Source organism: Choloepus didactylus, chromosome 2 (assembly GCF_015220235.1).
Source record: "Choloepus didactylus isolate mChoDid1 chromosome 2, mChoDid1.pri, whole genome shotgun sequence".
In the NCBI taxonomy this organism is placed as follows: domain Eukaryota; kingdom Metazoa; phylum Chordata; class Mammalia; order Pilosa; family Megalonychidae; genus Choloepus; species Choloepus didactylus.
Window position 1 is genome coordinate 157,000,119 of NC_051308.1, and position 14,318 is coordinate 157,014,436.

A 14,318-nucleotide genomic window follows, 5' to 3' on the forward strand; every position below is an offset into this window, starting at 1 on the left:
TACTAAATGATTTCTATGCATTCCATGTTTAATCTTCATACAAACCCATGAGGTAAATATCATTACCCCCATTTTACAGAAGACAAAACTGAGATTCAGAGAAGTTGTGGCTTCCAAATAATTCAGCTAGAATTTGAACTCGCATCACCATATTATGCTGCACGTGAATTCACTGAAACACATCCTCAAACCTATTGTAAAACCCATAGATATGGCCAGCAAAGGAGCATCCTCAGGACATTTCAGGATGAGGTGGTTTTTTTGGGGGGCAAAAGCATGGTTATGACCTTTTAAAAGAGGAAGAGTATTACCTTTGAAAATACTATAATTTATCGGAAAATAATTTTTATATAAACTTCATGAGTTTTTTGTAAAAATATTGAAAGACAGCATGATGTGCAGCCCTGGAATGAGATTTAGAGCTTCAGTGTGACTTTGAGTAGATTCTTTATACATTTTTTGAGACCTGGCTTTCTTGTCTTTTTCCAAAAGTATGGGACCATCTGGTAGCTCAGGTCCCAGGCAGCTCTAAGTCCCTGTGGTTCTATGATCCCTGCTAAGTTTCAAGAAGACTCTTAGATGAGAATTGACACATTCAGGCTTTTCTGTGTGCCCTGTTCTCTGACTGATGGCCAGTGGTTTAGGGGGTGTAGGCTTGTAATGAGTGGGGATGTACTTGCAGAAAATTGCAGAAGTCAACAAAGTCAATCTTGTTGCATCCTTAGTTTTCATTTTTTTTGCCTTTCATTGTCTCACCTCCATCCTACTTACCTCTGAACTCCTAATACTGTCTTTCTACTTCTGTACACTGCAGAATATTCTCATTAGTGCTTCTCAGAACATTTGCTATAGGTCTGCATTCCCCAGACAATGCCCCAGCTTTCAGGCATTTTCACATCTATTCCCCAGGCATTTGAATTTCATTTTCACTATTCCCCAGCTGCTGGCTAACTAAGTAGCCAGTTGGAGAAATTTAATCAAGGCCGTGCAGGTAATGGTTGGTAATCACCTAATTCCTTCTCAGAGACTTAGCCCAAATAATTGAATGGAACAGGCTAGAGGAGCTTTTGGGGTTTGCATAAGGAAGCTATATTTAAACCAGGTCTGGATGAAGGACTTAACTTTATATACTGTCAAAGATATTTCTTCAGCTCAATTTATTAAATGCCAGCTGTGTGGCAGAATTGATTTTTTTTTTTTTTCATTCTTATGCAAGTATGCAAGCTCCAGTTCAACTCTAATGACAGTTCAAGCAATGTAGCCTTCATTTCTGGAAGGGGTTTCTATGCTGAACTGCTACTTCTTTTCCAAGTCTGTTGACCTGGGCAGAATAATCTAGATAGAAACCTAGTGTCCCCGTGACCTCTCCCTGTTTTAAACCCAGAGCAAATCCCAAGAGATCAGCCTCTGGCTTCCCATCCTCCAGAACCTACCTGGGCCCTCTTAGGTCTCCAGGTTACAGGAAAGTGCCCCTGATGCCAAATGAGACAAAAAGGAGGAGGGCACAGAGGTAAGAGTGGTACTGGTACTTATATCAATATATGTAATAAAGATTTCTTTGGAATTAGAGAATCACAATACGTCATGATAAATGCCACACTGCAGGTAAACATTAACTGCCACTTAGCACAACGTTTGAAAGTTTTCACAGAAATGCCTGTTTTGAGCTGGGCTTTGAAGGAGGAGTAGGAGTTTGCAAGTTTAGGCAATGGGGAAGTTACAAGTCCAGAGAAGTGTGTGCATGAATGGAGTGTTCAGAAAACAGCATGGAGTAGAGTGAGAGTGGAGTATAGTATACAGGAGACTGGAGTTGAGAGATGGGGTGGAAAGGTAGGATGGGAACAGTTGGAAAAAGGCTTTGGATACCCTTCTGGGAATAAAGCCTATGTTCTTACTTGAGAAAAATGAAAAATTAAGAGTAAATGAGCTGCTCAGGCGCTGGCTCATGGCCTTGCTCCCTGGCTGGCCTGCTGGCAAATGGCTACTGAGCGTGGGTCAGTACACCTGCAGCAATGGGAAATTCAGTTACCACAGTTGTCTCCAGAAGTGAGATCCTAAAAGACATTAATAATGGATGAAATTGGGAAAAATATCAAAAAACTACCATCAGGCACAGATTGTGTTACAGGTTAAAGAAAAATCCTTCATGAAGAAGAAATTTCTTCAGCAACTTGATGGATTCAGAAGCCAATGAAAAGAGGCCACCGATCATAACATCTTCAAAAAAAGATATATCACCTCATATTACAAATGTTTGTGAAATGAAGCTTACTTGGGGGGCTGCCGTGCAGCTTTCAGCCATATACAATCACTTTTCCTGTTCAGAAGGTCCTCTTTCCGCAACAGCGATATGGATTCAAAAGCTGGGATGCAATACATCAGTTGAGGGATAGATTCTGAAACTTATATCACAGAATCCTTCCCCGATTAATGCAGAGGACAGCTATACTGGCACTAATGTTTGGTCTGTATGAGGATTCTACTTGCCTTCTCTGTAAGCTTATCAGCACCCCGGAGTTTGTAACTTGTAGCATGGCGGCAGTACTTGCAGAGACAACAGAAGCAATTTTCACTCCATTTGAAAGAGTTCAAACATTTCTCCAAGACCACAAACATCATGACAAATTTATAAATATTTCAAATACTTACCAGCTTTTCAGAGCACTGAAATCCTGTGGAATGGGAAAGTATTATCGAGGCCTTGTGCCCATTCTTTTCCGTAACGGATTCAGCAATGCCCGTTTTTTTTGGGGGGGGGAGGACTTCAAGGTCCCATTAAAGAGTCCTTGCCCACTGCAATGACTCACAGTGCTCACTTGGTCAATGATTTTATCTGTAGAGGGCTATTGGGTACTAAGCTGTTTTTTCCACTTGATGTTGTAAAAACTCGCATGCAGTCTCAAATTGGTAGGGAATTTCAGTCTTTCCCCAAGGTTTTCCAAAACATTTGGCTGGAACAAGATAGGAAACTGACAAACCTTTTCAGAGGTGCCTATCTGATTACCATTGATCCCTCATATCTTGAGGCATAAACAACATGACTTAGGAGTTCATGTTAAAGGTTGTATGAAAGAAATCATTAGTTAAGTGCCATTTGTCAACCAAATAGACCTCAGAAAAATGCAGTTTGGCCAGGTTCCTAATCAGCCACATATGAATTGGTATCGTAAATCCAGGGTACAGTGAATTATGGGCAAAACTGTTTTCTTTCAGTACCAGCAACAACAGAACAAAGGGAAAATGAGTAAATGAGGGTTAGTCTTAACATTTTCTGAAACCTGGAAAACACCAATGTTGTATTAAAGCCTGGTGGGAGAATCCTGGAACAGTTAGTAAACATAGATTCTAATCCCAGTTTTGCCTAAGCCAAGATTATATGGTGGCAGATTCCCCATGAGTAACATAGATAATGGACCAGGTGATTCCAGGCCCCTCTCTGCCTTTCTCTGGTTTTAGGAGTGTCAGACATAAACTAACATCGTTCTGTAATGGTGCCACCAATGGCCCAAGGATGTGGTGAGGAGAACCGTTATTGAGTTACCAGTGTTGGTCTCTGCCTGAAGCACCTTTATAAGTAGCAACTATTTTCTTTTCTTCTCTAACTCTCCAGGAAACGTGGGTCAAGTCAGAGTCCTATGTTTTTTTTTTAAGGAAGTGCTGGCTATTTTATTGAAATATATGACCTCAAGCCAAAAGCTCTGAGGGAGAAGTGTGTATGAGTGTGTGCGTGTGTGTGTGCATCTGTGTGTGTGTAGAAATTGCCATTATGCCTTGGAGTCCTCAGGGATTTGAGCTGAGAGTCCTCCTATACCTTGGCAACAAGTGTGGCATTTGTGTTGGGCATTGAAGACTGTTGGGGGGTGTACTTTGTGTTGCCGTTAGCAGATACAAGGCAGCTAAAGGCATGAGGTGTTTATATAGACCCACCCTCCTACTCTTATAAACCCTTAATTCTGGGATTGTAACTCCCCTCTGTGAGTAAGACACTTTATAGATTAGTCAGTGCTGTGCAGAGGAAGACCAGAGCAGTCAGGCTACCTGGAAGAGAACCTCAGCCCCATCCTTTACTAGCTGTGTGATTTGGGCAAGTTGCTTCACTCCTGGGAGTCTCAGTCTCCTGATCCGTAAAATGCTATTTCAAGGAATTCTTATGGAGGTAAAATGGCTATCACATATGAGAAAGCTCCTGGCTCACTGTTAAGTGCTCAGCAAACTGTAGAATTCTTTCTTCCTATTGAGCCATAAGCTGATCCCAATACATAGTGCTTTAGGATAAATCATCCTAGTTTCTTAAAACCTTTCAACCGAGTCTTACTTCCCAACCTCTTATTATCTCTGTGGTTGTTTACAAGCCTTGCCTTTGGTTCTCCTTTGGTGACATTTGAGAAAAGCCCAGCCTTTTAGGAGCCTGAGAGTCACAGCTACATGCTACTTTGCTTCATTTTCACCCTTCACACTCCTTCCACTTCCAGTATCCTCCCTCCTCCTGGGATGCAGGCCAACCTGAAAGAGTCCTAGCCACCACCACCCCTTCCTGAGTGGGGGTGATGACTAGTTCCAATAACATCCACCCCTGAGACAGACTCTTGGCAAGGCCTCAGCTGCCATCAAGAAGCAAGTCCTACCCTTGCAGTTCCATTGTTTCTGGGGATGGCAAGTCATAAAAAAAGAGTCTCTGTGTTGCAAATTCACTGTAGCATTTTTAATTCAGCAAATTATGTAGTGATTCTGTATAAATTCTTTAAATGTCCAGAATTTACAACACTGTGCAAATAATCCCGTATTAATGTACAACTAGTGCAAAACCAATGCATGGCAAGATCTCAAATATTGAACAATTACTTGAACTAGAACCAAACTGAAATACCAGTTTTTGTGCAAAAGGTGACAACTGCTAAATAATGAAAGAATCCCAGAAGGTTTTCTCCAACCCATAAAAATAGTCACATGCTTGCTACCTATTTTTTAGCAAACGTTCAAGTGCCTACTATATGCCAGACACTATTTTTAGGGACTTAATATGTGTTATACAATTAAATAAAAATATTTGTGATGTTTATAATCACTCAGTCTGTCTTTTTTTGTTTGTTTTTTCATGTCTCACAATATTGTTTACTTTCCACATTTGTCAAAACTGAGGCAGAAGGCTTCTAGTCTACCAAGATGGTGGCAGGCGTTCCAGGGTACTGTTCTCCCACAGAATCTCTGAACAATTGGCAAAAGTTGGCACAGCCATCTTCCTCAATGCTCTGGAAAACAGTTAAAGGGTTGCAGTAACTGGGCAAGTGTCATACTGAGAAAACACGGCTTTAAAAACAATAGGAGAAGCTCATGGCATCTTCCTGGTCTCTCCCTCCCCTCCCTGGTACAGTGTGGAGCTAGCCTGCACCCCATTTGTGGGTGCCTGGCATTGATCCAGCAGAAGCAGAGTAACCTCTATGTGCATTCGGGGTTACCTGCATGTGCCAGTCTGTCCTGTGGCAGCATGAAAGAGGAAATCATCTAGAGCTCACCCCTCCTAGAACTTGCCTTGCAGGCAGAAGCAGTTTGTAGGGGATAAAGCAGTATAAGAAACAATTAAGTCAAAGCAGCCCAGGGCAAATGATGACCTGCCTTATGTCATACAGTAGAGCACCAGAGAAGGACAGAAAGTCTATTTTAGAGAGAGTAGAGGGAGCATTCCAAATCTGTAAACCAGGAATTCCCAAGACCACCAGAAAGCACAAGCCCAGGACAAGAAAGAAGTTCTGATACATGCTACAACATAGATGATCCTTGAAGACATCATGTTGAATGAAATAAGCCAGATACAAAAGGACAAATATTGTATGATCTCACTGATATGAAATAATTCAAATAAGCAAATTGCATAAAGTCAGAAACTAGAATATAGCTTACCAGGGGCTGGCTTAGGGATAGGGAATGGGGAGTAAATGTTTAATTGGCACAAAATTTCTGTTTGGGGTGATGGAAAAGTTTTGGTAATAGATGTGGTGATGGTAGCACAACACACTGAATGTAATTAACACCACTGTGTTATATATTTGAATATGGTTAAAAGGGAAAATTTAAGGTTGTATATAAGTTACTAGAATAAAAATTAAAAAAAAAAAACTCCATAGGAATGCACAACACAGTGACTCCTAATGTAAACTATGGGCTATAATTAATAGTACAATATAATTATATTCTTTCACCAGTTGTAACAAAGGTACCACACTAATGCAAAGTGTTAATTAAGGGGGGGGGGGCATTTGGGAATTCTGTATTTTATGCATGATTTTCCTGTAAACCTACAGCTTCTCTAATAAAAATAATTTATTTTAAAAAACAGAGGCAGAAAGCATTTATGCCATTGTCTAGAGTAGAATCAGATCCCATGAATAGGGTCTTGAGATAAATGTATTATAGTGACCACATGATTACTGCATTTCAGCTTAGGGTAAGGATATCATGCTGCTACCAAAACCATCTTAGAATCACCACCACCACCTGAATTTCATTAATTCTTATTCTTTCAACTTATTTACTTTATTTTTTAAGCAATTTTTTTTATTGTAGAATACGATATGTATACATAGATGTGATAATGTTCCAAGTGCAATTTAACAAGTAGTTAGAGAGCAAATTTCAAAGAATATTGTGGGTTACAGTTCCAGTTTCAGTTATTTCCTAATTGTGAAATATAACATATATACAAAAAGATAGTATCTTTCAAAGTATGATTTAACAAGTAGTTATATAGGAAATTTCCAAAGTTGTTAGGAGTTACAGTATCATAGTTTCAGTTATTTCCTTACTTTGAAAAATGGTGATCACAAAAAGGTGATTGCTTTCAAATTACAATTTAACAAGCAGCTATAGAACAAATTTCAAAAGATGCTATGGGTTACAATTCCACCATTTCAATTCTTTCCTTCTAGCTATTCTAATACCCTAGCAACTAAGAAAAAGAAAATTATATAGAGATTCAGTATTCATAATCCTTTGTTAAATTCCATCTTGTTTGTTGCTACCCCTTTCTCAAGTTTAATCACTTTCCTGATCTTTGGGGACATCTAGGAAGTGACCACCCTAACTTGCTCATGTTGAAAAAGGGTGTCAACTTTATGAGAAAAGGGGACACATCTGGTTGATGTTCTTGAAGAGGCTATTGCCTCTGGGTTTGGGGACTTAGCTGTGTAGGAGTTCTCTGAAGGATTTGTTTCTGAAGCATAAACTTAGTGAGTGAAACTTTTAGAGAATCTCAGATAGGGATCCAGGTACTCTTTAAGGTTTTCGGGATTACTGTTGACTTGGGCTTCTTATACTGTGGTCATTTATTCTTTCAACTTAACAGCATGTTTGAGTGCTAAGAAAGTGCTTGGAGCCTTATTTCACAAACTCTTTGTGCCTTTCCAGAGTGTTTATAACATTAAAATGGTGGTGTGGTGGTGGTAATGTTCAGATGAGACTAAGAAATGGAACTTTCCACAATAGAAACCAGAAAAATTCCTGGCTTTGGTGTAGATTCTGACTCTTCTAATCATATACTACTAAAATTTGTCATAAAGACCAACAAGGGACCTACAAACTTGGTTGCCTGGTAAATTTTAATCTTTAAAGAAAGGTCAAATCAAATTTTACTTGAAAACTTCAGACAAGAGCACTGAATTTGGAAGGCCCTTTTGGAGGCAGGGTTATTAATGCTTTCAAGTCCCACCCTAAAATTTCATTTCTCTATTGTTACACACTATTACAGTTTCCTTAAACTTTCTTTGTGGTTTCCTAACACAATCCAGTTGATAATTGGATCTCATTTTAGGTAATGCATTCATTAATTATTTTATGTACCTTCTAAGTGCAAGGAACTGTTAAGAAGCTAAGACTCTAAGTCATACAGTATATGTCTCTTAACTTGAAGTTCTTTAGTCCACTTGTTTAATTTGAAACCAACACATCTCTACCCAAAACTGAAAATCTTTTAAAAGAATTTCTTTGCTTTCTCATCTCTTCCCATATAGTGGGAGTAAAAAGTCTTTAAAATAATTTGTTTGAATGAATGAGCAAATGGATGAATCCTCTTAATACCATGGATTAACTCTAGGTTTAGCAGGAGTCACAACACCATTTCTGAGGGTCACTGGTTCTGCTGAATTTTTCTTGAGGAAATAGCACACACCTACTTTGAAATGTTCCCTCAGTATAAATAGGATATAACGTCCCAAAATGGGGAATTGATTACATAGAAAGTCTTCTTTGCATTTGCAGAAATATTGATGATCACTGAATTAATCAAGATTATCTCTCAAGGTCTATTTAATTCAAGAATGTTTAATCCCCTTCAAATCATCTCATCCTTGGCTGGTATAATCATCTGATCTCCTGCCTGCTACAGATGCTAACCTGACAAGACCTTTTCTTTCTACTACCTCTTAACACCAGAAATTAATGAAATGCAACAAGAAGATACTTCTGGCTGCTGCCTTACTTCTCTTTGTCTAATAAAAGGAAATTGACGTGGTAGCCAAAATGGAATTTAGCTCTTGACTTCTCTTTCCCATATTCTGAGCTGGTTAATTATTTCCTTTTCTACCCAAAGGAAAAATTAATCACTAATCTTTGCTGAAGCTGTTAAGCTGACTTATGGACTGATAACTAAACTGCTTTTCTCCTAACACATTTTTTTTTTCCTTTTCTCATAGCCAAACATTTCAACAAAGCATATTTCCAACTGTGAAAAAGTACAGTCCTCACCACAAATACCACATGACTCAACACATGGAATATGAAAAAATGATCTTTGTTTTTCATATCTTGTGATTTAGCTGAATGTGGGAAGATTTAGATGCAGAGTCTGAAACTCTAAGATATTACACATCTATGGGATCAGCCATCAAAGAGTGGAAATCAAGCCAATTAGACCAAGTGCGGCAGTTTTTCAGGTATGGCAAAGAACAACATGGACTCAAATAGATCATACCATTTCATGCCTCTGAACCTTTGTATGGCTGTAACCACCACCTAGAATGCCCTCTTCGTGTTGTCCACTTTGTGTTTTCCTATTTATTCATTAAGATTTCACCATCCTACCAAAGTATGGGCTATGAGAATAGAAAGAAGTTGGAACATTCAAGAGCTATTCAGAAGGGAGAATCAGTAGAATGTTGTGACTGATGGATTTGGAAAGTGTAAGAGGGAAAAAATTGTGGGATAACTCCCTGGTGTTTGCTTTGGGCAAGGTGATTATTGGTGTCATTTGTTGATGTACAAAATGGAGGAAAAGGGATAGATTTGGCAGAGAAAATGATCGTTTTAAGTATTGGACACATTGAGTTTGAATTGCCCATAGTCATCAAGGTAAAGATGCCTAAAGGAAAGATGGTGTTCAGGACAGGGATCTAGGCTAAATAGATAGTTCTGGGATGTAGCCACAGATAAGTGAGAGTTGAAACCATGGGAAAAGAAGAGGTCACCCAGGGAATTTACATGGAGGGAGAAGAGGACCCAGGGCAGAATCCTTGAAAATACCAGCATTGAAAAAACAGGCAGAGAGTAGAAGTACCTATGAAGAAGACTGAGAAAGAGTTGTCAGATAAATAAAAGGAAAACCAGGAAAATGTAGTACCACAAAATAAATGCAACCAGTTTCAGGCTTAGCAGATAAGTCAAATAAGATGAGGTTCAAAATGCTGCCCTTTAGACTTGGCAAAAGGGTTATTTTTGTTTTCGGAGAGAATATTTTCAGTGAAATGATGACAGTGGTAGCTGGAATTCTGTAGGATAGTAGGATAAAGAATGGATCAGACATGAAGTGGAGGCAGCAAATGTAGACAGATCTTTCATTGAACAGCATCCTCATTGTGTAAATAAAGGGATTAGTTCTTGGACTCTGTAGCAGTCTGGATCCAATCAGGAGATAGAAACCACACAGTGATTTAAACAGAAGTTTAAGATAAAGAATTATTAAACTATGATAATAGAATAACTATATTATGGCTCACACTCCCTTTATCCAGTGTATGGATAGATGAGTAGAAAAACGGGGACAAAAATTGAATGAATAATGGGGGTGGGGGGATGGGATGTTTTGGATATTCTTTTTTATTTGTATTTTTATTCCTTTTTTTGAGTAATGAAAATGTTCAAAAATTGTAGTGAAGAATGCACAACAATATTATGGTACTGTGAACAACTGATTGTACACTGTGGATGATTTTATGGTATGTGAATATATCTCAAAAAACTGAATTAAAAACAAAACAAAACAAAAAAGAATAGCTATAGGATAGAAGAATACTCTATATGGTACCATAGGGCAGAGGAAAAGGGACAAACTTGGAGAGGGTCCCTTCCCCAAGGTTGCAGTTCAGACCTTGCTGGAGAAAACGTAGGCTTGCTTGATGGCTGACAGCTTTGCTGATTTGTGGGCAAGAGCTGGTCTGCAGTTGCTGAGCAATCAGGAATCCACCCTCGGGAGTACAGATAAGGCTGGCAACCACAGGAGGTAGCCAGTGCATGGGCATGCGATAGGAGTGAGACATCAGTGCTGCCGGAGGCCTGATGTCCCTGTGGGGGCCTGGGGCCATGAGGTTGGGTGGACCACAGCATCAAGAGAACTGTGGGAGCTGCACCTGGGGAGGGGGCTAAGGGCTGGCAAGCAAGGAGAGAGACAGTGTGGGCAGGAGGCCTGCGTTGCAGGATATCCATACGAAAAGGGTAATAGAAAGGTGGTCACCAGGCCATGCTGGACTGCAAAGTCCCTAAGGGACAGCGCCTTCCAGGTGGGGCTGGGGCCAAGTGCCACCAAATGTCCTCACACCCACACTGCTGTCCCACCAATGCAGCAACCAGAAACCACCGGAAGACCCCTTCCTCCAGCAGTGTCCCACCCACATCCTCTACATGAGAAAGCTTAACATCATGCTCACTTTACAGGAGAAATGCTTAAAGGAATTCTGTCCATTATCACAGAGCATATATTGAAGAGTGAATTTGGGGATGAGAGGTAGTAAATTGATTGCTGACACGTACTTCATGCAACTTGCCACTTGGTTTACTAGAGAAATTTCTGTCTCTGGTAAAGATTAATGGGAGAAGACTGAGGAGGCTATTAAGTTTGGAGATAATGAATTTGTAACAGCTCCACTTTCCAGAGTTGTTTGTTTTTTCAGAAGTTTTTAGCCACCCAGGTGTAAGGACAGAGAATGCAGGTATAGGATTGATCCCCATTTGGGTTTTGCTAGTGGAGGCGAAGAGGGAGATAGTGAGCTACGTGCCAAAATCTTTGTGAAAGAGAGGAGGTGGCCAGGAGATAGTAAATGACATTGCCAAGGAGGGACAGAATTTGGCAGTGGAATAAATGAGCAACAAGAAGAATAAGCTTTTACTAGAGTGGGAAAGATCACTGATGTGGAAGCAACCAAGGAAAGGCAGGAGAAGCTCAGGGCCTTTTCTTGGCTTAGGGATTTGAAGAGGTTGAAGGTACAAGGAAGTTAGCTAGCTTTGGAATGAAGGCTCTAGAAGCCATAGGGAAAGGGAAGGGTTGGTCAAGAATCGATGGCACCTGAGGTGAGACGTTCCACAGCACTAAGAAAGTGAGGAAAGGAGGGAGTTTGGATTTTCATTAGGGGGCTAAGAAAGGAGAGAGTATGACAGCAACTTGCCTCAAATGTCCTACCTTTGCCACAAGTCTTTTTGATATTCTGATCTCAGAAAGGTGATCACGGTGGCCACAAGGCTTGTAAGAGGGCAGTGATGGGTTTTCTGTTAGTTCAGAACAGCGGTTAGCGTCCTGGTGGGGGATCCAGGATGCCAGCAAAATCTTTATCTTATTGTTTATTTTTAACCTAGATATTCTTTCAGTACAAGAATAATGTAATGAGAGTCAGACATCCGGCTTCTGAGTGGGGACCTTAGTGTCTTGCTCCACAAGAGAGCAAATTTAAAATGGGTGATGTTAAGAAGGGCAAGAAGATTTTTCTTCAGAGGTGTGTCCAGTGCCACACCATGGAAAAGGGAGGCAAGCACAAGACTGGGCCAAATCTGCATGGTCTGTTGGGGAGGAAATCAGGTCAGGCCCCTGTGTTCTCTTATACAGATGCCAACAAGAACAAAGGCATCATCACTTGGGGAGAAGAGACACTGATGGAGTATTCGGAGACTCCCCAAAACTACATCCCTGTAACAAAAAATGATCTTTGCTGGCATTAAGAAGAAGGCAGAAAAGGCAGACTTGATAGCCTATCTCAAAAAAAGATACTAATGAGTAATAGTTGGCCTCTGCATTATTTATTACAAAACAGAGATGTCTTGTAACTTTTTCACATTTACTGTATTTAGATTGGTCTCATACACCAGAATTCGGATCATGGATGGCTGATTGGATGCTTTTGTTAGACGGTCTTGAGTTAAATAAGATTGGCTTGTAATTAAATGAATCTGACCAAGGTTTTTAAATTGTGATAGTAATTCTGGTTCAGCAAGTGCTATCACTATTTCCAACCCTTCAAAAGATATAATGGGATTGAGGCTGAGTTGGTATTGTTCAACTTTTCACAAAGATGGCAGATGCCAACTCAACCTATAGGAGATGGTTTTATATTTAAATTTATATAACTGATTTTATGAATATATTTAAATACTAGTGAAATCCCTTCACTGTCTCATAGAACAAAGCAAGTCTTACCTGTGTTTCAACTGGTGTCCATCACCCTGTTTAAAGGCAGGTGCTGAAAATAAGGTAGGTATGTCCACTTTGTCTTTTTGGTCTTTACTGTGTCAATCTAATTAAAATCCTCTGTATCCAAAATGTTGCCTTTTAATTAACAAAAGGCATGTTGGTGTGGTTTGTGTATAGTATCAGATAAAAAATACTGAGCACTTCTCAAATAAAAAAAAAAATGTAACTACATTGTAGAAACTTTGGAAAATAGAGGAAAAAGTTACAATTCTATCATCCTAATGTAACCAGAATGGTCACTTGGGAGTTTTGGATTTTTTTTTCTATGCACATTTTAAATATTATTATACTCATAGTAATGCAGTTTTAAATCTTTTCACTTACCAAATCATAAGCATTTTTTCCTGTGGCTGCAGGGTCTTTATCATAATTGTAAAGTTTTCCTTAATCATTCATTTATTGGATGCATGATAATTATCTCTTTCTCTACCATTGGATTGATTTGTTCTCTTAGAATAGTTCACAAATTGTTCAGGGAACCATGACTGTGATCATGACTGTGTATGACTACTCATTAATTTTTGTGCCAGAGTAAGTAATTTTTAAATTCTGGTTTCAAAATCACGGCTATTCATGAAGTGTTTCCCAGGCTACATTATGAATCCAACATCTTTCCGATGACATCATAGTGTAATGTCTTTTGTTTAAGAGGGAGTTTACACAACTCTATCGGATGTTTCTTTGACTCAGCTTCAAAGGCTTTTATGCATTTGAGAGCTTTTATAAGCCAGGACTGAAAGAAGATGAAGGAGCACAATGTCTTTAGAAATAACAGTTCTATAGTGGCTGTGGATCTGGAAGCTTATTCTTCATGAGCATTTCTCAGACCACCCCTACCCCCACTTTCCCCCATTCAGCTGCAGCGAGCACTCTTCTCTCTCTATTGCCATTCTCACCTGCACAACTGGATAAAATAATAAAGTGGAGTAAAAACAAAATTCAAAAGTGTGTCTTGGGCTGGATTTTAATTGCCATCTCTGGAAACACAAGTTTAAGGGGGAATTGCTGTTCTTTGGCGACAAGCCAGTCCCTGAGGAGATTACATATTCTCACAGTAGAACTAAAGAAAAAGGCAGTGGACAGAGGTGTGAGGAAGCCTGAAGAATTCAGTGCTGAGTTCAAAAATCACTGGATTAACTGGCCTTATGCTTCCCAGGCCTAGGAACAGGATTCGTCCCAGAACTGGGATGCTGCCACTCCACATGTTGGGGTTAAGTGAGCTTACCTGGGAAGGTTAGAGAAATGCAGGGCAATGGGACCAGGTAGGTGGTCATCCTGCTATCCCTAAAAAATCAGAACTTTATTGGGCATCTGCTGGAGCTGATGGGAACCACTCCCAAGAACTGATTGTTGGATTTGAAGGAATTTGTGAGCTGGTTGACTCATGTTGTTAATTTGAAATCAGCTATGGTGGGAGTTTTTATACACCACAGAAATTGTCAAATGCTACAAATAAGGACTTTTTCCCCCCTGAGATCTGGTTATTAAACATTTACCAACAAAATGCTGGTGATATATCTACATTTATCAATAGGCAACTTTCCTTTCTATCTTTTTCTTGACCGGTCTGAACCTCAGTTTTCTCATCTATAAAATG

General features: G+C 39.6%; 2 pseudogenes; both read left to right on the forward strand.

Moving 5' to 3' along the window:
• The first annotated feature begins 1,885 nt into the window (after positions 1-1,885).
• On the forward strand, positions 1,886-3,070 carry LOC119513690 (annotated as a pseudogene).
• An 8,858-nt stretch (positions 3,071-11,928) lies between these two features.
• Positions 11,929-12,244, forward strand: LOC119513694 (annotated as a pseudogene).
• The last annotated feature ends 2,074 nt before the right edge of the window (positions 12,245-14,318 follow it).